The following is a 21,012-nucleotide window of genomic DNA, read 5'->3' on the forward strand; positions in this document are numbered from 1 at the left end:
TATGTCCAGATCGATTCTCCCAAAGATATCGGAGTTCCATTTCCTAAGGCTCCCCTTAAGTAATCGGAGTTTCTCCTTAAGAATAAAGTCGCCTCTTCCTTCGATTTTAATTTTCCCTCACTCTTCTTCCACAAAAAGAATAAAGTTCTTGTCCTCAAACCACGAATTGTTAACCATGAAAGGTTTGTGATCCCAGTCTTCTTTGTTGATTTCAATCCACAACGGAAAATGGTCGGAAACACTTCTAGGGTCGATATGCTGTACCACAATTCCCACATATCTATAAGAGAATCATCTACAAGGAAACGATCTAACCTGCTCATGGATTTTCCATCTTTGCTGAACCAACTAAACTTACCATTGCAAGGGATGTCTAACAGCATACTAGGATCAATAAGAGAAGAAAAAGACCTAGCCTCAGAGTTTCTAAACCCACTTCTACCTTTTTTTGTCCCCTCCTTCCTTCACAACATTAAAATCGCCCCCATAAGCCATTCTCCATCTACAAATTTGATTCTCAGGGCCAACAAATCTTTCCATAAGGCTTTCTTGCCTTGAAGATTACACGGGGGTAAATGTTGACTATGTAATGAAATCTTTCCTTCCATAGAACTTTGATTCCAAGAAATCATGTTCCTTTAAAATTGAACACAACTTCGAGATAACCGTCCTTCCAAAGCGTTAACATACCACCCGAACAACCTTCAGAACTAGAAAAAGACCAACCAATGTTAGCCTTATGCCAAAATCTGCTAGCAACCACCAAGTCTATGTCTGCCAATTTTGTTTCTTGAATTAGAAAAATATCTGCATTTCCATCGTTAATGATCTTACTGATACACTTTCTCTTCAAACGACTACCAGCTCCCCTAATGTTGAAAGAGCCAACGATCATCGAAACAGATTAATAGGCTCCTTTAACACTTGTTTCCTGCATCTTTCCTTGTTTTCCAACTCTTCTATATTTTTTAAATAATTACTCTTTTCACCTTTAGATGCCACCTCAAGATTAGAGATGACAACCCAAATTTTGTCTCCAACATTAGATCCCATAAGATCAAAGAATTTGGAATTATTCTGGATCATATCTCAATCTGAGATATTTCCTCCACAAAGAATTTCCCCTGCTGAGAAATTATTTTCCTCCGCATAGACGGAAACTGATAAGGGTTCAATAAGGACCTTACTCGAGCCCACTTCTTGCTCCTAACCCGAGGGAGGCCCAAAAGAATAAATAGAATCGAAGATTTCTTTTAAGAGCCTTTGCTTGGGCCAAGTTTTCTTAATAGGTAAAGACCTACCAACTTCATAGATACTTTTCACTTTAGTGACCCTCTTAGGTATAATTTTGTCTGCAGAAGAAACCTTCCTTTTTTTGAAAAAGGTATCAACAAATAAGCAAAGTCCTTTTTTGATTACTTCTGGAAACAACAAAGTTGACAATAAGGCCCCACCTCCTACTTTGAACTATGATTCTGTCTCCCTAACTATTGCTAAAGCCTCGTCAAAGCACCCAAGATCCAATTATAAATGAGGAGAAAGGATTTCTCCTGTTCCTGAAGAAATCTTGTCTAGGAACTTAGATTAAACATTATCCAAAGGATAAAGAACGGTACCGTCTATATGTGAAGAAGAAACAGAGTCACAGTCAGAAAATTCCTTAGCTAAGTTATCTTTTTCTTCCTTGTTTTTCCAGTCAAACTCAGAGTCTAATTCAGATGATGAAGATAAAGCCTTCTTCTTAACATTTTTCCGATTCAAAATTATCCTCAACAACTCATAAGAGTCTTCTAAAATTTTAATGCGAAATAGGGTGCCATCAATATTGACATTAAAGGTTTCATCCATCACGGTAGTCGTTGAGGTTCTCACCAAAAATCCTCGCAATATCCATGTTTACAGAGTTCAACTTATCAACACCGCAACAAACATACTTCCCCACTCTTTTAGCTAACAATTCAAAGAAGTTGAAGTTTCATGTGTGGCATGGAATTCCATACACCCTGAGCCAAGTAGCTCTTTCCTGATCAACTTCCTCCTCCCTCCATTCTCTAATATCTAGAAACCATTGACTCCACCAGCTTCAACCTTCCTTAACCAAGTCTCTGATGGTTCCTTTCTCCACTTCCTCCATTAAACACAAATTGGCTCCTAGAGGAGTCACTTTGATGGAAAAATACCCTTTGATTTCAAAATAAGACTGAATATTATAAGACATACTCGAATTCAAAATAACCCCGACAAATACCTTCCTCAGTCTTGAAAGTTCTTCCTTGTCGGAATCAAAACATAAAAGACTAGAGGAGAAAACCCCAAAAGATGGAATCTGAGCAGCTTTGTTGGAAACTACATCTGAAAAGGATATGTTTTCCTTCCTAAATGCATTATGCAGACCACCATTTGCCTTTTGCGCTGGATACCCAAAGTTACTTCTCTTATCACCCCTTTGTTCTGACCCCCCTTATTCCTTTCAAAACGCAGATAGTTAGCATGGATTTTCCTACCGTCTATAATCACGTCATCAACTTTCACGGCAAAAACCATTTCATCTCCAACATCCCAGAACATAGCAAAACCAAAGCGCTTGCCAAATTTTCTCTTCTTCATAGGGATAACCACCTCTACGGTCTCGCCTATGCAACCAAACAATTCAAAAATATCCACTGCTTTAACCCTGTCTGGAAACTCAGAAAAAGAAGGATGAGATCAAAGCTCCTGCCTCCACCTTCTTGATTCCCGTCGGAATGTTTAACTTAAAATATTAACCTTTTAATCTTTGATTTAGAATTTGCAGACATCTGACAAGTCTTTATTAATTAATATATAGGAAACTATATCTAAATATGCAATCAATTGTGATCGCTTTAAAATTACATAGAATTATTATTTTAAATGCATAATTGATATCAAATTTGATAAAATTGATTAAGGCCAATTGCAAGATCATGGCTTATAACAATAATGTACTGGTTCAGTATTAATAACTAGTAATCAAAAATGGCCAATAAGAAATATATTTAGGATGGATTAAGAAATCTGTTTTAAAAATTATTAAAAAGTCAAATTCAATTATAATTTTTGTAACGAAAAATATTTTATATAAAAAAGTAATGCGTGTGAGAGCTTTTCTTTACTTTAAATTTTGAGGGTGTTATATTTTGTTCTCTTTTTGAAGATAACAATCATTTTTAGATGGTTGTCTTTAGACTTTAAGAGTTAGATAATGCACTCTAGTGTGATGGTAACAAAAATCATGGTCTTAATGTGTTCAATTTTTCCTTTTTGAAAAAGGTTATGAAATCTCATGAGAGATGATTTAGGGATCATGTTTAACCAGTTTTATTTATTTTCGTCTTACCTCATAATTTTGCTTCTACTTTGTGACTTTGATCCACATGGCTAAATCTTTGTCTCTATTGTGAATTTAGGTGGATTTCTTTGGTGATATCTTTGCATAAGCTAGTGTCAAAAGTGTTGGCCAATAGACTTGGGTTGGTGATGGATATTCTCATTTTCCTAATAAATCGACTTTTATTAAATGGAGATTGTTGGTAGACGGAGTGGTGGTTGTCAATGAGTTAATATACTTCGCTAAGAATTCTAAAAGGTATGAGCTTGTGGCTTTAGGTTAATTTCTCTAAGGGCATTCTTATATAGGTTAATATGGACCTTGTCTCTCTTACTTCTGAATGAGATTTCCTTAACCGTGAGATTGAAACCCTTTCTTTTAAGTATATTAGTTTGTTGGTTCTGAAAAATGCTAAGTTGATATCTACTTAAGAATATTTAAGGGACCAATTCACATGGAGTGAGAGGCCCTGTTGGCAGCCGACACTACTAGGTTGCAGGATGTTAGATTGACAATCTTAGCACTACTAGGAAAAAAGTGCTCTCTAAGTAGTATTAAGTGGTATTTAATGAATATGACTTGAGAGAGCCCCCTTTTCCCTTTAAGGGATATTATATATATATATATATATATATATATATATATATATATTAGTTCTTAATTCCTAGGGTTTTATTGGGAAAGGTCGTCGCCCACCTAGTCAAGAGGTGGATAGTTGAATCCCTATTCCCAAGAGAAATGTGGGTCAGTAACGACTATGACTATCTTTTTATCCAAGACACGTCTTATCCCATATTTCTTTTCCTTAGAGGCAAGAAAAAACATAGGGGTGAGGCGATACCTCCCTTTAGGAAGCCTCGCATTGCATTATGACTAATGATAATATATGTGACTAATGTATCATTATATATTTTCATAACTGGAAAAAAATTTAGGCCTTTTTGAAGCCCAAACTTTTTAGGCCTAAAGCTCTAGCCAAGGTCGCTTAGCCATTCGACCGGCCCTGCTAGTTATTCCTCACCTCCAACATCAGAGTTAATCTTCCTCTGATCATTTTCAAATTCTTGATGGAAATGATAAATACTTTTCGGGAGGAAATGACTTTCCTCATGCCTTATGGAAGAGTTCTTTTGGAACTTTTCTATAAGGTAGGTATAATTAATAATAATGTTCAAGTTGAGTGGATTGAGAAGTTTGAATTTGTTGAGTAGTTTTATTTGTTGTGTTGTTTTTTATTATTATAAATGAAATATTTCTTTTTTCTATTATTACCTAGTCTTGTTTATTGATAACAAAGTTTTTGAGCATTACTAATTAACAAAAAAACAAGGCATTTGGAAAAATATCCCAAGTGATAAATCGTTAAAAAAAGTTTTAAATGTAGCAACGGGGATTCGAAGCAAGGCCCCTTATAGCTTTACTACCTCGGTTCTCAAGAAAACTGAGATAACAGGTTTATTAATTTTTTTATGAATAAAAAAGGCGCTAATTTATAGCTGTGTTACCTCGGTTTTTATAATACCGATGTAACATATTGTTTATCTTATTAAAAAATATAAAATTTTACGCTCCTAGGATATATTTTCTTGGTTTTTAGAATGTTGGAGATGAAAGCTTCGTCATAAAAAGTGTTATTTGTTGTAATGAGTGTCCAAGATAAGGTTGCTAATGTTAATGGTTTTGGCGCCAACGCCCTTGTTGCAGCTGGTTTCTCGGGCCACACAACCATAAATCTGTATTCATTCCCTCAATAATCATGTCAGGGAGCCTACGAACCCATGTATGTCGTACAAATTTAGTTGTAACTTCTAAAAGGCACCCTAGAATAAGACATCGATTGAGCTATCTAGGTCTATTAGGAGGATGCGCTTGATACCCAAGTTGTCATGTTGGACATGATGACTAAGGGATCATTGTCGTAAGGGTTAATGCATATGGCATCTTCTTTAGAGAAAGCGACATTGACCCTAGATGTTTTGTGGTGCCGTTAGGAAAATCGAGGGATATGACGTTTGCTGCGAACATTTGCCTCGCATATCTTCATTGAGCGGCTCTGAAGAGGCCCCTCGCTAAGATACCTCCGGCGATGGTGTTTATTACCTGATGTAGGACCCTTTGAGCCATCTCCTGATAGGAAAAAGAGATGATGGGGTCATAGTGAGAGGTTTGGCTCAAGTTAGTTTTAGCGGGCCCCACGGTGGGCGTCACCATATGTCCTAAAAGTACATATGTGTGTGTGTGTCCCCTCTACAAGGGTAGGGAGACTCAAAAGCCCTGGTATGATTGATAAACGTTTGAGGGCGAGGGTTAGCTAACGTTGACGAGTCTCCCAATACGGTGATTTTTTAGGCTAATTAAGGGACCAACTCACGTGAGGTGATAGGTCTTGGTTGAAGTCGACACTACTAGGTTGCAAGCGGGCGGTTAGATTGACAATGTTAGCACTACTAGGAGCAAAGTGCTCTCTAACTATTATTGGGTGGTATTGAGTGAATATGACTTGAGAGCCCCTTTGTCCTTTTGAGGGATATTGTATTTATAGTACTTCCTGATTACTAGGATTTTATTGGGAAAGGTCGTCGTCCAGCTAGTCAACAGGTGGATAGTAGAATCCCTATTCCTAAGAGAAATGTGGGTCAGTAACGACTGTGACTTTCTCTTTATCCAAGACACGTCTTATCCCGTGTTTCTTTTCCTTATAGGAGAGGAAAATCTAACGGCGAGGAGATACCTCTCTCAGGTAGCCTCGCATCGTCGCCCTTTCCTATGGTGGTCCCAAGTACTATTGCCATGCGCAAGGTTTTTTCAAAATATTACACTACATATTATATTATTATTATTATTACTTATTTGAGTTTATGTTCTTATTAATTAAGAGTGAAGACCCATTTTGGTCCCTCACAAAAATCACACAATCCAAATTAGTCCCTCACAAAAAAAAGGACTCGATTTAATCCCTTACAAAATTTAACCGGACCATATTAGTCCTTATGTTAATATTTTTATAAAATCGGTTTTTTTCATACTTTTAAACCGTGACTGGACTGCCACGTTGACTTTTATTTTTTATTTTTTAAATACTAAATTAATTTTTAATTATAATTTTATTTTTAAACAATTATGAATTAATAATATCAAAAAAGCCAAAATTGTGTTTTATATGGAATTGAACCTATGAATTTTAACTAATATCTTAAGTCCTTACCACTAGTCCAATGTATATTCATGAAAAATTATTCTTATAATTTTACGAAATATTAAATAATATATAATTTAAAACAAAAAAAAAGTTAAAATTTGTACCAACGGGGTCTCAAATTCAAATCCGTTCAAGTTAAATGATAGTCACTTTACAATTAGACAAGTCAATTTATATTGTTAATATTATTATTAATAATGAATACTTAAGTTAATAATTCAGAACAAATATTTACTTATTTCAAATAACAAAAAAATAAATATTTACTAATTTTAAATAATACAAAAATTTAAAAATAAAATTAATAAAATATAAATCCTAAATAAAATTAATCAAATAAAAATAAATAAATTTATATTTAATTGAATTACTATTAAATTAATTGATTACTGTTTAGTTTGTATTAACTAAATAATTTTAAAAATTAATTTATTATTTAATTTAAATATATTAAATATTTTAATAATTAGTTAAATTACTATTAAATTAATTAATTATTATTTAATTTGAATTAATTTGAAATAAATAAATATTTATTTGTGTGTTATTTAATTTCAATTACATATAATTTAATTTATTTCTAATTGATTAAATATATTGAGGTTTTACATTTAATAAATTTTATTTTTAAATTGGTGTATTATTTGAAATTAGTAAATCAAAGAGGTTCGAAACCCCATTGATATAAATTTATAATTTTTGTTTTAAATTCATAATTATTTAATATTATTAAAAATCTTGGAAACTATTTTTCATGAATGCATATTTGCCTAGTGGTAAAAACTTAAAATATTGTTTAATAGTATTGGGTTCGATTCTTTATAAAAAACAATTTTGCCTTAGTGATATTATTAAATAAGAATTGTTTAAAAATGAAATTATAATTAAAAATTAATTTAGTATTTAAAAAATGATAATAAAAAATAAAAGCCAACGTGGCAGTCCAGGCACAGTTTAAAAATATGAAAAAACCGATTTAATAAAAATATTAACATAAGGACTAATATGGTCCGGTTAAACTTTGTAAGGGAATAAATCAAGTCCTTTTTTTGTGAGGGACTAATTTGGATTGTGCGGTTTTTGTGAGGGACCAAAATGAGTCTTCACTCATTAATTAATTTATATATTTTTTAATTTTATAATTGTGTTATATATTAATTTTCAAAAAAAATTGTACACGCCCATACTGATTAGAGATATTTAGCATTCATTTCAATATTTTAAATGTCTTTTTGCAGCACCGTAGTGGTAAAAACTATTTATTTATTAACAAAGAACTAAGTTACTACTTATAAACAGGAAAAAGTTATATTTGTTATATGCAAAGAAGAAGAAAATATGGCTAAAGTTCTCATATTTATGTACGCATTGCTCATCTTTATTTTTGTATTTCTTGTTGAAACAAGCAAAGGTATTTCAGTTATCACACTTTTTAAAAAAATTGTAATTTATTTTATATTCAATATTTTTTCACCTTTGAATAATTTTTTGTTTCTTATTTGACAATGTAGCAACAATCAATCCCTGCAAATCTGTCGATGATTGTCCATTGGTTATAGAACATATTGCACATTGTATTAATGGTATTTGTGAATATTGCCATTTGTTTCTGCAATAAAAAAAAAAAAAAGGGTTAACAAAAAAAGGGTTACATAAATAAATGATTTTTTCTTAAAGACTCTTGCAAATCTTAAAGACTTTTACAAATAAAAGGATATTTTCAAGCGCTTCATGATGTTTTAGAATGCTTTTCTAATGGAAGTTATTTATGTTTCACGCGCATCACTATTGGTAATGTCTTGAACGTTGATAATCATGAAATAGACGGCAAGGATTTGATTAAATATCCTCAATTTTAACACTAAATGTTCCCTCGGTCACTACAACAAAACTGAGCTTAGGCAACGCTCAAAAACCGTGGCTAGATCTGTAAAAACCGTAGCCAAAACCTTTAGCCCGCGGTTATCTAGGCGTGGAATATGCGCCCGTTGCCTATTCCTATAAACTACGGTTTTTTCACTTTAGCCCACGCGTGAGAAAACCCGTCGCCTATATATGTGAAAAGGGCACGGTTTTCCTAATTAGTTTTAGACTGCGGTTTCGATGAAGCTACACTTATATAACCGTTGTCTATTGATTATACCACGGTTTTCTAAGTCAACTTTAGTCTACAGCCTTATCTAATTAGTAACGAGTTTAAAACCGTTGTCTAACCTTTATCTCAATATTGCATTAATTTATACACTATTTTTAATTTAATAATATTTTCAATTAATGACAAAATCAAATTTATTACAAACACTTATATAAAGTAATGATTCTAATACAATAATAAATAATATGAAGTGTAATTTACTTTCTATTATGTACAAATATATCATTCTAAAACATTAATTAATAATATAAATGTAATAGAATCTCTAGTATTAAATAAAACATTAATTCTTTTTACCCTATAAAATGATAAGCTAATTTCTATATATAAAAGTTTTACAAAAGACAACTAGAAAGCTACAAGACTACAATATAACCCAAAAAAAAATTCTTGAGGAGCTTGTTTGTCATGAAATTCTTGGTTCTGATAGTGAGAGCCTTGTTCATCTTCGGTTTTTTAAACTAAGTACAGATGCCTTCAGTAATTCGAAGCCTTTATTTATAACCTGTAATTACAAAAACAATTATATTGAAATTGGAAACTATCAAATTTATTTCAATAAATAACACAATTATAAATTATCTTTTGCTTCCATTTCATTATTAGTTACGTGTGTTGTAATATTTGGAAATCATTGATAAGCCACTAGTGTTTGTATGGTTACTGATAGATGCACCATTCACAGTTGATTCAAATATCACATTGACAACATAACAAAATGAGTAATTTCTCCATGTACCACCTCAATGCCGGAATTAAAGTTCAAAATTTACCATGTGAGAATTCAACCAAAATAATTAATTAAATATGATCAAATCCCTCTTCAGTTTGGTTGAAACCAAAAATTACTATTTGAGATGATACAATTTTAGCCACTAAGTTATGTGCTAGGAGCAAGGAAATTCAAGACATGGCCATTTGAAATGAACCTATTCCTCACCTAGATAAAGATGCTTTTTAATTTTCTTACATGGCTCTGCTGCCCGTCATTAGTAGACGGTTGCAAGGAGCAGTACTAAGATCCAACAATACGCACTTACTACTTAAAAGGAAATAAGCAAATTTTAAAATTAAACAATTCTTAAGGTGTTCAAAAGATGAAGAATTAACACTTAATTTTAACCACCATTTCTACCTTATTTAAAGTTAAGAGAAAATAAATTCTCCCTGCACAAAATAAACCTTAACAAGGGTTAAGAGGATCCGAATTCAATAGATAAAAATTTTGTGAACCAAATAATTGACAAATGAAATTTAAAATCACAAACCTCATATAGAATCAAAACTCATAACCACATCTACAAGATTTCAATTTCTTATCTCTCAAATCCATTCACATAGAGGACAAGTCTTTTCTCCATCCTGAACAAAACCGGGAATACCACAAAACACACATGTCAAAGAACATTTACCCTAATTATAAACAATAATCATATCACAAACTTAAGCATGAGTAACCTTTAAAATAGGATAAAAGTCCCAAATCCAATTATCAACTAATAACTCAGTAAAATTTCAAATTAAAAATTAGTTAACCAACACTCGATAATACAATAGTCAATAGTCAGCCTGTCCTAAACCCATTTCTGTAACAATTGAGTCTTTTGTCTATCTAGCAAATAAAATAAGTGCTGCTGAAGACAGAGAGAAGATATGAGTTTACATGAAAATTCAAGAAACCTCAAGAGAATGCAAGACAGAGCAATTACTTTCTCTCCTAGTTGAACTACTAGTTCTTACCTGACTCATCGATGAAAGTTGAGTCATAAAAACGAAATTAAGAGATTGTTAGGGTTAGTTAAAAGGAGGAAATGAAAGGAGAATACCTTGAACAGTGACGAATCAAGCTTGAATGATATCGATTTTAGTTCCGGTGAAGACAGAGAGAAGATATGAGTTTATTGTGATTGTGAGGCATCCACTCAATGATGGAGGCAAGAACAGGAAAGGGATCGAATCCAGAAAATGAAAGGGATGGTGATGAGATTGTTGTCGTACATGAAAGGGACGGAGTAGATGAAGTGGGTACTGAGTAGAAAATGGCTGGAATGATGGAGGCGCTCGAGGAAGAGGAAGACGATTACGGCTAGGGTTCAATGAGGAAGCGAGAGAGACAAAGAAACCATTTACATTTATATTTTTTATTTTTTTCTAAATTTATTAAATAATTATTCATTTATCATTTATTCATAAACCTGAATAGAGAAAAATTTAAGAACACTTCTTTTTAAATAGGAAATATGTAATTTGTTTTCCATGCAAATATTAATATAATATTCTTAATATAAAAGTATTTATTAATAAATATAACATCTCCATATTAATAAAAAATAAATGCATTGTTAAAATATACCATCTCAGTATTTAAGTTGCTATTAATTAGGTACTTAACTATTACAGCATCACAGAATTAAAATTTTCGTGAAATATTTCATTCATAAAAACAAATGCAAGGTTACAATTTTACAAATATACCTATCACTTGTAAGTTGTAACCAAAAAGATGTACCTATCATGACATTTATACAGTTTTTATTTAAAAAGTATAGTTTACTATTTTACGTTATAATAAATAGCATATAAATATTAATATAATAAATGTTAAATAAAAATATTTGGGACACTAAAAAAATATAAGTTTATTTATTTATGTTCTTTTATCTATAACACAAAATATAGTTTGTATATATTACATAATATATTTTTTCTAATTTTTAATCTAATATTTAGATTTATTTGTAAAAAAATATTTTATTTTATTTTTCTAATAATTTTATAAAATATTATAAATTAAAAATTTATTTAATAATATATTTCTTTTTTTAAATCAATAAAAACAAATTCAAACATTTATTAGTTATTAAATTAATAAAATAAAAAGGAGAAGGACAACAAATATATGCTAATTAATAAAATAAAAAAAAAAATGTAAATATAAATTTAGTTGACAAGTCGTTAGGCACAGACGACGTTTAGTAGTTGAAAAAGAATAGGCCACGGTTATAGCATGTGGCTAGAAATATCAACAGCTAAAAAACTGCAGTCTATATAGAATAGGCGGCGGTTAACTTATGCCCACGCTTTCTAAACTGTAGCTGAAAGTGAATAGGCTACGGTTTTTTTCAAAAATCTAAAAACTTGTCAACATGTAAAAAACTGCGGTCTATTGCCTTTCTGGCTACGGTTTTTAAGCCGCGGTCTATTATTCCGTTGCCTAAAGTCAAAAATGGTGTAGTGGGTTTTTAGGAAAACCGGCGGGTTAGAACATTTTATTTACAAATAAAAAATACAATTAAAACAAAATTTCGTGCTAAATGTTCCCTCATTTTTTTGGAAAACCAACGGGTTAGAATATTTAATTTACAAATAAAAAATACATTTAAAACAAATTTTAACGCTAAATGTTCCCTCGGTTTTTTTGGAAACCCGATGGGTTAGAATAAGTAACTTACAAATAAAAAATACAATGAAAAGAAATGTTAATTAGAAGACCAACGTGGTGCGCATGCATTGGAATCATATCACTAGAATAGCAATGATCAGCTCTATTCAAGTCATAACCTCTCTTTTGGATTATCAAGGAGACTTTTGAGCTATTTAAACGTCTTGTTGTGTCTTCAAACATCTTATTACCAACTCTCTGTGTCTTGTTTCCTTGTTTAAAGTCCTATTGTTTCAAAAATGGATGCAAATCGATTGTTCGTTATCAATGAAAAGTATGTAAATTTTAATAATTTCGATCGTTTTGAACTAATAAAAGTCGTAAACAAAGAAAGGTGGAATGGTTGCTTTCACATTCTTCACGGTCGCATATACATTAATCTCGTTAAAGAGTTATGGAAGGATGCCTCCGTTGTGCCAGCTGGTCATGATTAATTCATTTTGTCCTATGTCAATGGCTCTCATTTCTTCATTAATCCACCACTGACTTCTATGACAATAAACTGTTAAGAGAAGGATAATTGTGTTTAACATTATGAATTCAATAATATCTACTCAACCTAACTTCACAAAATTTATGCCAAAAAAAAAAAGCTCTCTAGTCATGCTTCTCTACTCCCTATTGTAAAATTTTTGTTTCAACTTCTAGTGGCAAATCTTCACCCAAAAGAGAAAGACCTGGAAACGCTTACTTGGTATGACAAACATTTCTTGTTATTCCTCACATACAACATCAAAGTTAATCTTCCTCTGACCATTTTCAAATTCTTGAAGGAACTGATAAATACTTCTTGGGAGGAAATAAATTTCCTCATGCCTTATGGAAGAGTTTTTTTTGAACTTTTCTATAAGGTGGGGATAGTTAGGGATAATGTGGAAGTTGAGTGGACTGAGAAGTTTGAATTTGTTGTGCTGTTTTTTTTATTATAAATGAAATATTTATTTTTTCTATTATTTCATATTCTTGTTTATTGATAACAAAGTTTTTGAGCATTATTAATTAACAAAAAAAAAACATGGCATCTAGAAAAAGACGCCAAGTGATAAATTGTTGAAAAAAGTTTTAAATGCGACAACGGGGATTCAAAGAGAGGTTCCTTATAGCTATATTACCTCGGTTCTCATACAAACGGGGAAAACCAGGTTATTATTTTTTTATGGATGAAGAAGACGCTAACTTATAGCTATGTTACCTCGGTTTTTATATCACCGATGTAACATATTGTTTATCCTATTAAAAAAATAAAACACTGCTCTCCCAAGATATATTCTCTCGGTTCTTAGCATGTTGGAGATGAAAACTTCGTCATAAAAAGTGTTATTTGTTGTAGTGAGTGTCTACGATGAGGTTGCTAACATTAATAGTATTGACGCCAGCTCCCTCGATAATCATGTTAGAGAGCCTACGAACCCATGTACGTCGTCCAGATTCAGTTGCAACTTCTAAAAGGCATCCCAGAATAAGACATCGACTGAGCTACCTGGGTCTATCAAGAGGATGCGCTTGATATCCAAGTTGTCATGTTGGACAATGATGACTATGGGATCATTGTCGTGATGGTAGATGCATAGGGCATTTTCTTTAGAGACATCGATATTGATCCTGGACGTTTTTTGGTGCCCTTAGGAAAATCGAGGGATAGGACGTTTGCTGCGAACACCTACCTCGTGAATCTTTGTCGAGCGGCTCTGGATAGGCCCCTCCCTAAGATAGCTCCGGCGATGGTGTTTATTACGTGATGTAGGACCCTGTCAGTCGTTTCCTGAGAGGAAAAAGAGATGATGGGGTCAGAGTTAGAGGTGTGGCCCAATTTAATTTTACCGGGACCCAGAGTGGGCGCCACTATACTGTCCAAAAAGTACAGATGTGTGTGTCCCTCCAACAAGGGTAGGGAGACTCGGAAGAACTGGTAGGTATATTAAATATTTGAGAGTGAGGGTTAGCTCACGATGACAAGTAGCCCTATACGGTGGTTTTTTAGGCAAATTAAGGGACCAACTCACGTGAGGTGAGAGGTCTTATTGGCAGCCGACACTACTAGGTTGCAGACAGGCGATTAGATTGACAATGTTAGCACTACTAGAAGCAAAGTGCTCTCTAACTATTATTGGGTGGTATTGATGGAATTTTACTTGAGAGAGCCCCTTTGTCCCTTTGAGGGATATTTTATTTATATTTGTTCTTGATTCCTAGGGTTTTATTAGGAAAGGTCGTCGTCCACCTAGTCAGGAGATGGATAGTTGAATCTTTATTCCTAAAAGAAATGTGGCTAAGTAACGACTACGACTTTCTCTTTATCCAAGACACGTCTTATCTCGCATTTCTTTCCCATTTAGGCGAGGAAAACATAGGGGCGAGGCGATACCTCCCTTCAGGCAGCCTCACATTGTTGCCCTCTCTAAAGGCGGTTTCAAACTTTTGTTGTGGGCAAGGTTATTTGCTAATATGACACTACATATTATATTATTATTACTTATTTGAATTTATGTTCTTATTAATTAATTTATATTTTATTTAATTTTATAATTGTGCTATATATTAATTTTCAAAAATATCGTACATGCCACATACTAATTAGAGATATTTAACATTAATTTTAATATTATAAATGACTTTTTGTAACATCGTAGTGGTAAAAACTATTTATTTGTTAACAAAGAATAAAATTACTATTTATAAAAAGAAAAAAGTTATATTTATTATATGCAAAGAAGAAAAAAATATGGTTCAAATTATCATATTTTTTTATGTATTGCTCATTATTATTTTTCTATTTCTTGTTGAAACAAGTAAAGGTATTTTAGTTATCACACTTTTTAAAAATTTTCTAATTTATTGTATATTCAATATTTTATCACCTTTAAATAATTTTTTTCTTCTTATTTGACAATGTAGCAACGGCCAATCCCTGCAAAACTGTCCATGATTGTCCAGAGGTTAGAGAACATGTTGTAAAGTGCATTGATTTTTTTTGTGTAAGCAAGAAATATATTAATGGGAGAACTAAGGGTTCTCCAACCTTGATACACAAGAGCGGAATAAATCCGACAAAAAAGAGAATATTACAAACCAATTGCATTGACGGTGTTTGTGAATATTGGCCGGATCCAAATTTTTAAAAATAATTCAACTTTTTTCAAGCATATAATTTTATTTCTATTGTGGTAGTATTTTTACTTTAATAAACTAAACTGTTGAACAAATGAAAAGGTAATTAGGTGCCTATTAATAAAAAAATAACAATTGAAAGTATAAAATAACGTTTTTTTACAGACATAACTACTATTAAATCACCGAAAGAGTTAGAATTCAAATCTTAATTAGTGTTAATGTTTAACCTACCAATATTAATTTGTAAAAAAAAACTACTAATATTAATTTTTAATAGGCTTAAATAGTATGTTGTTTCCTATAAATTAGCGTGTTTTTGTTTTTAGTCCCTAACTTGGATTTTTTGGAAAATAGTCCCTCAATGTTAATTTTTTTTTGTTGGTTTTAGTCTTTCAAGTTAAAATTCATATGAAAATTTGAAGGAAAATCTGCAGAAAACCAATAGATTTAAAATCCGCAGAAAAATTTATAGGTACTTGTGGATTTTCCTGCGAATTTTGAATTTAAGGACTAAAATAAAAATAAAAAATTAACATTCAGGGACTATTTAAAAAAATCCAGATTAGGGACTAAAACAAAAACACACTAACGTACAGAAACTAACATATTATTTATGTCTTTAAGAATAACAAATTAGGGACTAGCATATTATTTAACAATTTAATAACAGATTAGGGAACAACCCTACCTCCCAAACTAACATATATGTGCTTCTAAGAATGAATCCTCACGGACATTAACTTGACTAAATGTTCCCAAGTGGATTCCAACTTAGCATTATCCCTAACTAACAGACTAAGATACTTAAAAGAAAGGGTTTCTATCTCACAGTAAAGAAAATCTCATTCAGAAGTAAGAGAGACAAGGTCCATATTAACCCATGTGAGGTTGCTCTTAGAGAAATTAACCTAAAGCCACAAGCTCATACTCTTTATAAATCACCTTAATACCCAAATATTTTTAAGCGTAGGATTTGCCACTAGGAAAATATCATATGAATACTAAATTTGAAATACCATTAAATTAAATGATCCCACCTTAAACCCATAGTAAATTTAAATACCAATATCCTTCTCCCTAGTAACTAAGCCCCTCAGTCATAAGCAAAAAATGGAAATGAGCTAGTGGATCCCCTTTCTTCAAGACCCTGAGAATGCTTGTCACTTGAGTTGGACACCCGTTAACTAACACCTCAAATGTTACCAGGAAACAAAAAAGCTCTAATCCATCTCATTAACTACTCATCAAAATCAAATATGATAAACATGTAGTTGAGAAATCTCTAATTAACGGAATCATACGCTTTTTCAAAGTCCACCATAAGAATAAAATAGGAATTTTTTAGATTTCTTTGTAAATTTGTAAATGATTGTCCACGAGCTGAAGAACTTATATCAAAGTGTGTTGATGGTTTTTGTGTGTATTGGATTCTATGTTAAATGTGTTGATTTGTACGGTCATAATATTTGTACTTTTATAATTTACTTCAAAGGTTATTTTATGTTCAGCTTTTAGTTTCCCTCATTAGTTCAAAAGTGTGTCAGTTTAAAAGTTTAATACATTTTTCTGTCTTGGTTCTTATAGTCGGATTTATTTTGATTTCATAATTTTATATATTATTTGAGTCTCTTAACTAAAAAATTTAAACTTTGTAAGAAAAAAATTAAACAAATTAAACCTACACGTTAATTATTTTTGTTTATTCTACTAGTCAAAATCAATCAATAAAGATATCTGACACTGACGTGCACTACTACAAATAATAGACTCTATGAAAAATCTTTTTCACCTTAGTCAACTAACAACTGAAGTGTAAATCAAAGACCTGACACATTTAAAAAAAACTACATATCCCCTCGATTGAGTTGTCAAGCGAGAGGTAAAGTATTTAAAGAGACATGACTTTGAATTCCAACAATTATATTTAACTACTTTTAATTTTTTATATATTATTGTTTATGACCTATTACCTAGGTTGAGCTGCCAACCGAGAAAAAAAGTATTTAGAGGACACGCCTTTGAATCTTAACAACTGTGTTTTAGCATATTTTATTTTATTTTTATTTTTGATTATGACCTATTATCTCTGTTGAGTTGACAACTAAGGAGACACATTCGAATTACAACAACCACTTGTTAACATCTTTTATTTTTTATTTTATCTTTGTTAATAATCTATGACTTTGGTTATAAGACATAAGCCTTCATCACAGTTTGCCAATCCAGGCCGTCACAAAATATGCAAATGTATGTGACTCAATGAATGCAACATGACATACTCAAAAACAACAAAAACTTGTCGCGAGGCATACGCCTATATCACTGTTTTTACCAATAAATAGAGGTAAGTTATCAACATCACATAGTCGCAGGTTTATTATTATAAACTCTTTCATCTCGGTCATAGCATCATCACAACAACAACACAATACAATAACAACAATAACTCAACAGTAACTCAATAAATCAACACAAATAATTCAACCGCAATTCAACGACAAATCGCAATAGCAACAATAACTCAACAGTAACTCAATGAATGCAACATAACATAATCAATTCCTTATCGATTTCCAAAAAGAACATCACAATAGCAGCAATAACACCTTCAATAACAACACTAACACAGACAACAATAATACCAATCGCAATATAAATTTTAACAACCTAAAACCCCACACATCATTAATCATATTCCCTGTTATAGATTTAGAACCCCACCCTTACCTTGGATTGGAGGCCGCTCTATAATTCTCCGATCAAATCCTAGCTTCGCCATACCTTCCAACCATTTGCCTCTTCTTCCATTTTTTTCTCTTCATGGCAACCTCTTTTCCTCTCCTCTGCAAATTCAAGTTCTCCAACTTTTTTCTAATTTCTCAACACCACTTTCATTAACCAAATTCTCTTAATTTAATCAAACCTTTCACAACTTAATATCTCTTTTTGGCTTAACTCCAAATTTCAATTGGGCTTAACTTACACCCCCACATTTCTACTACCAACCACCGAACAAGTCCAGTTAATTAATCGCTTCGTTATATCTCCATCACTAATTAATTAATTCCAACAAAATAACTTAAACCCCAATAATTTACATTCACTTCAAAATTCATCTATTAATTAGAAAATAATTAATTAAATAATTAATCAAATTATTCGGGGAGTTACACCTTGTCCCTTTCAGGGATATTTTATTTATATTAAATCCTGATTCCTATGGTTTTATTAAGAAAGGTCGTCGCCCACCTAGGTAAGAAGTGGATAGTTGAATCCTTGTTCCAAAGAGAAAAGTGGGTCAATAAAAAATTTGACTTTCTCTTTACCCAAGACACGTCTTACCCCGCGTTTCTTTTCCTTAGAGGTGAAGAAAACATAGGGGCGAGGTGATACCTCCCTTCAGGCAGCCTCGCATCTTTGCCCTTTCCTTAGACGGTCCAAAACTGTTGCCCTAGGAAAGGTTATTTGCAAATATAACACTAAATACTATATTATTATTACTTATATGATTTTATGTTCTGATTAATTAATTAATTTATATTTTATTTTATTTTATAATTGTGTAAAATATTAATTTTCAAAAATATCGTACACGCCACATACTGATTAAAGATATTTAGCATTAATTTCAATATTATAAATGGCTTTTTGCAACACTGTGATGGTAAAACTATTTATTTATTAACAAAGAATGAAATTACTACTTATAAAAAGAAAAAGTTATATCTATTATATGCAAAGAAGAAGAAAATATGGCTCAAGTTCTCATATTTGTTTATGCAATGCTCATCATTATTTTTCTATTTCTTGTTGAAACAAGCAAAGGTGTTTTAGTTATCACAATTTTAAAAACTTTCAAATTTATTGTATACTCAATATTATATCACCTTTGAATAATATTCTTTTTTTCTTATGTTAATGTAGCAACTCGCAATCCTTGCAAATCTGTCACTGAATGTCCAGAGGTTGGAGGACATTTTGCATTATGTGTTGATGGTATTTGTGATTATTGCCCTTTGATTATGATATGAATAAATAAATGGTTACATAAATAAATAATTTTATGTAAAAGGCTCTTTTATATCTTAAAGACTCTTACATAAATAAAATAATAGCTTCAAGCATTACATGATGTTTTAGAATGCTTTTATAATGTAAGTTATTTATGTTTTAGGCAGATCACTATTGGTAATATGTTAAGCGTTGATAGTCATGAAATGGATGACAAGGATTTGATTAAGTATCCTCAATTTTAACGATAAGTGTTGCATAGTTTTTTAGGAAAATCGACGGGTTAGAACATTTAATTTACAAATAGAAAATACAATTAAAATAAATTTTAACGCTTAATGTTACCTCGTTTTTTTGGAAAACCAACGGGTTGGAACATTTAATTTAAAAATAAAAAAATAATAAATTTTAACGTTAAATCTTCCCTTGGTTTTTTTTTTTTGGAAAACCGATGGTTTAGAACATTTAATTTACAAATAAAAATACAATTAAAAGAAAGGTTAGAACACCGACGTGGCGCGCATGAATTGGAATCATATCACTAGAATATTAATTATCACCTATATTCAAGTCGTAACGTCTCTTTTGGATTATCAACAAGGCTTTTAAGGTATTTAAACGTGTCGTTGCATCTTCAAAGATCTCATTACGAACTCTCTGTGCCTTGTTTCCTTGTTTCAAAGTCTAATTGTTTCAAAAATGGATGCAAATCGGTTGTTCGTTATCAATAAAAAGTATGTAGATATCAATGATTTCAGTCATTTTAAATTAAGGAAAGGTGTTAACAAACAAAGGTGGAATGATTACTTTCACATTCTTTATGGCCCCATATACACTAATCTTGTTAAAGAGTTCTGGATGAATGCCTCCGATGTGCCAGCTTGTCATGATGAAGTCATCTAGTCTAATGCGAATGGCTCTCTTTTCTTCATTAATCCATCATTGATTGCTATAACAATCAATTGTTAAGAGATAGGTAACTGTGTTGAAAATTATGAAATCAACAATGTCTACTCAACCCAACTTCACGGAATTTATGCCAAAAAAAGCACTCTAAAAAAGGCGCCAAGTGATAAATCCTTGAAAAAAGTTTTAAACGTGGAAACGGGGATTCGAAGCAAGGTTCCTTATAGCTATATAACATCGCTTCTCAAGAAAAATGAGATAACAATTTTATTAATTTTTGTGGATAAAAAAGGCGCTAACTTATAGTCGTGTTACCTGAGTTTTTTATAATACCGATAAAACATGTTGTTTATCTTACTAAAAAAAAATAAAACATTGCGATCCCAAGACATATCCTCTCGGTTGTTAGCATGTTGTAGATGATAGCTTCGTCATAAAAAGTGTTATTTGTTGTAGTGAGTGTCCATCATGAGGTTGCTAACGTTAATGGTTTTGGTGTAAGATCCCTCGCCGCAAGTGGTTTCCCAAGCCACATAACCAATAATATGTATCCATTCCCCCAATACTCCAGTAAGTGAGGCTAGAAACCCATATACGTCGTCAAGATTGAGTTGTAACTTCTAAAAGGTATCCCAGAATAAGACATCAACTTAACTACCTGGATCTATCAAGATGCACTTGATATCCAAGATGTCATGTTGGACGGTGATGAATAAGGGATCGTCGTTGTGAGGGTTGATTCATATTGCATCTTCTTTAGAGAAAGCGATATTGACCCTGAATGTTCTGTGGTGACCTTAGGAAAACCGTGTCATATGAAGTTTGCTGCAAACACCTTC

At 31.8% G+C, this 21,012-nt stretch overlaps 3 long non-coding RNA genes across 3 annotated transcripts; 2 read left to right on the forward strand and 1 right to left on the reverse strand.

Moving 5' to 3' along the window:
- Positions 1-7,747: 7,747 nt before the first annotated feature.
- LOC131598794 (uncharacterized) lies at positions 7,748-8,224 on the forward strand. The gene is made up of 2 exons (XR_009282396.1): positions 7,748-7,959; positions 8,060-8,224. It is a non-coding gene; the product is annotated as an uncharacterized LOC131598794 (long non-coding RNA).
- Positions 8,225-8,889: 665 nt separating this feature from the next.
- On the reverse strand, positions 8,890-10,862 carry LOC131598795 (uncharacterized). The gene is made up of 3 exons (XR_009282397.1): positions 10,530-10,862; positions 9,972-10,065; positions 8,890-9,208 (listed from the first exon to the last, which is right to left on the reverse strand). It is a non-coding gene; the product is annotated as an uncharacterized LOC131598795 (long non-coding RNA).
- Positions 10,863-18,938: 8,076 nt separating this feature from the next.
- Positions 18,939-19,388, forward strand: LOC131598796 (uncharacterized). Its single transcript, XR_009282398.1, has 2 exons — positions 18,939-19,081; positions 19,181-19,388. It is a non-coding gene; the product is annotated as an uncharacterized LOC131598796 (long non-coding RNA).
- The last annotated feature ends 1,624 nt before the right edge of the window (positions 19,389-21,012 follow it).

Source organism: Vicia villosa, linkage group LG4 (assembly GCF_029867415.1).
Source record: "Vicia villosa cultivar HV-30 ecotype Madison, WI linkage group LG4, Vvil1.0, whole genome shotgun sequence".
Classification (NCBI taxonomy): domain Eukaryota; kingdom Viridiplantae; phylum Streptophyta; class Magnoliopsida; order Fabales; family Fabaceae; genus Vicia; species Vicia villosa.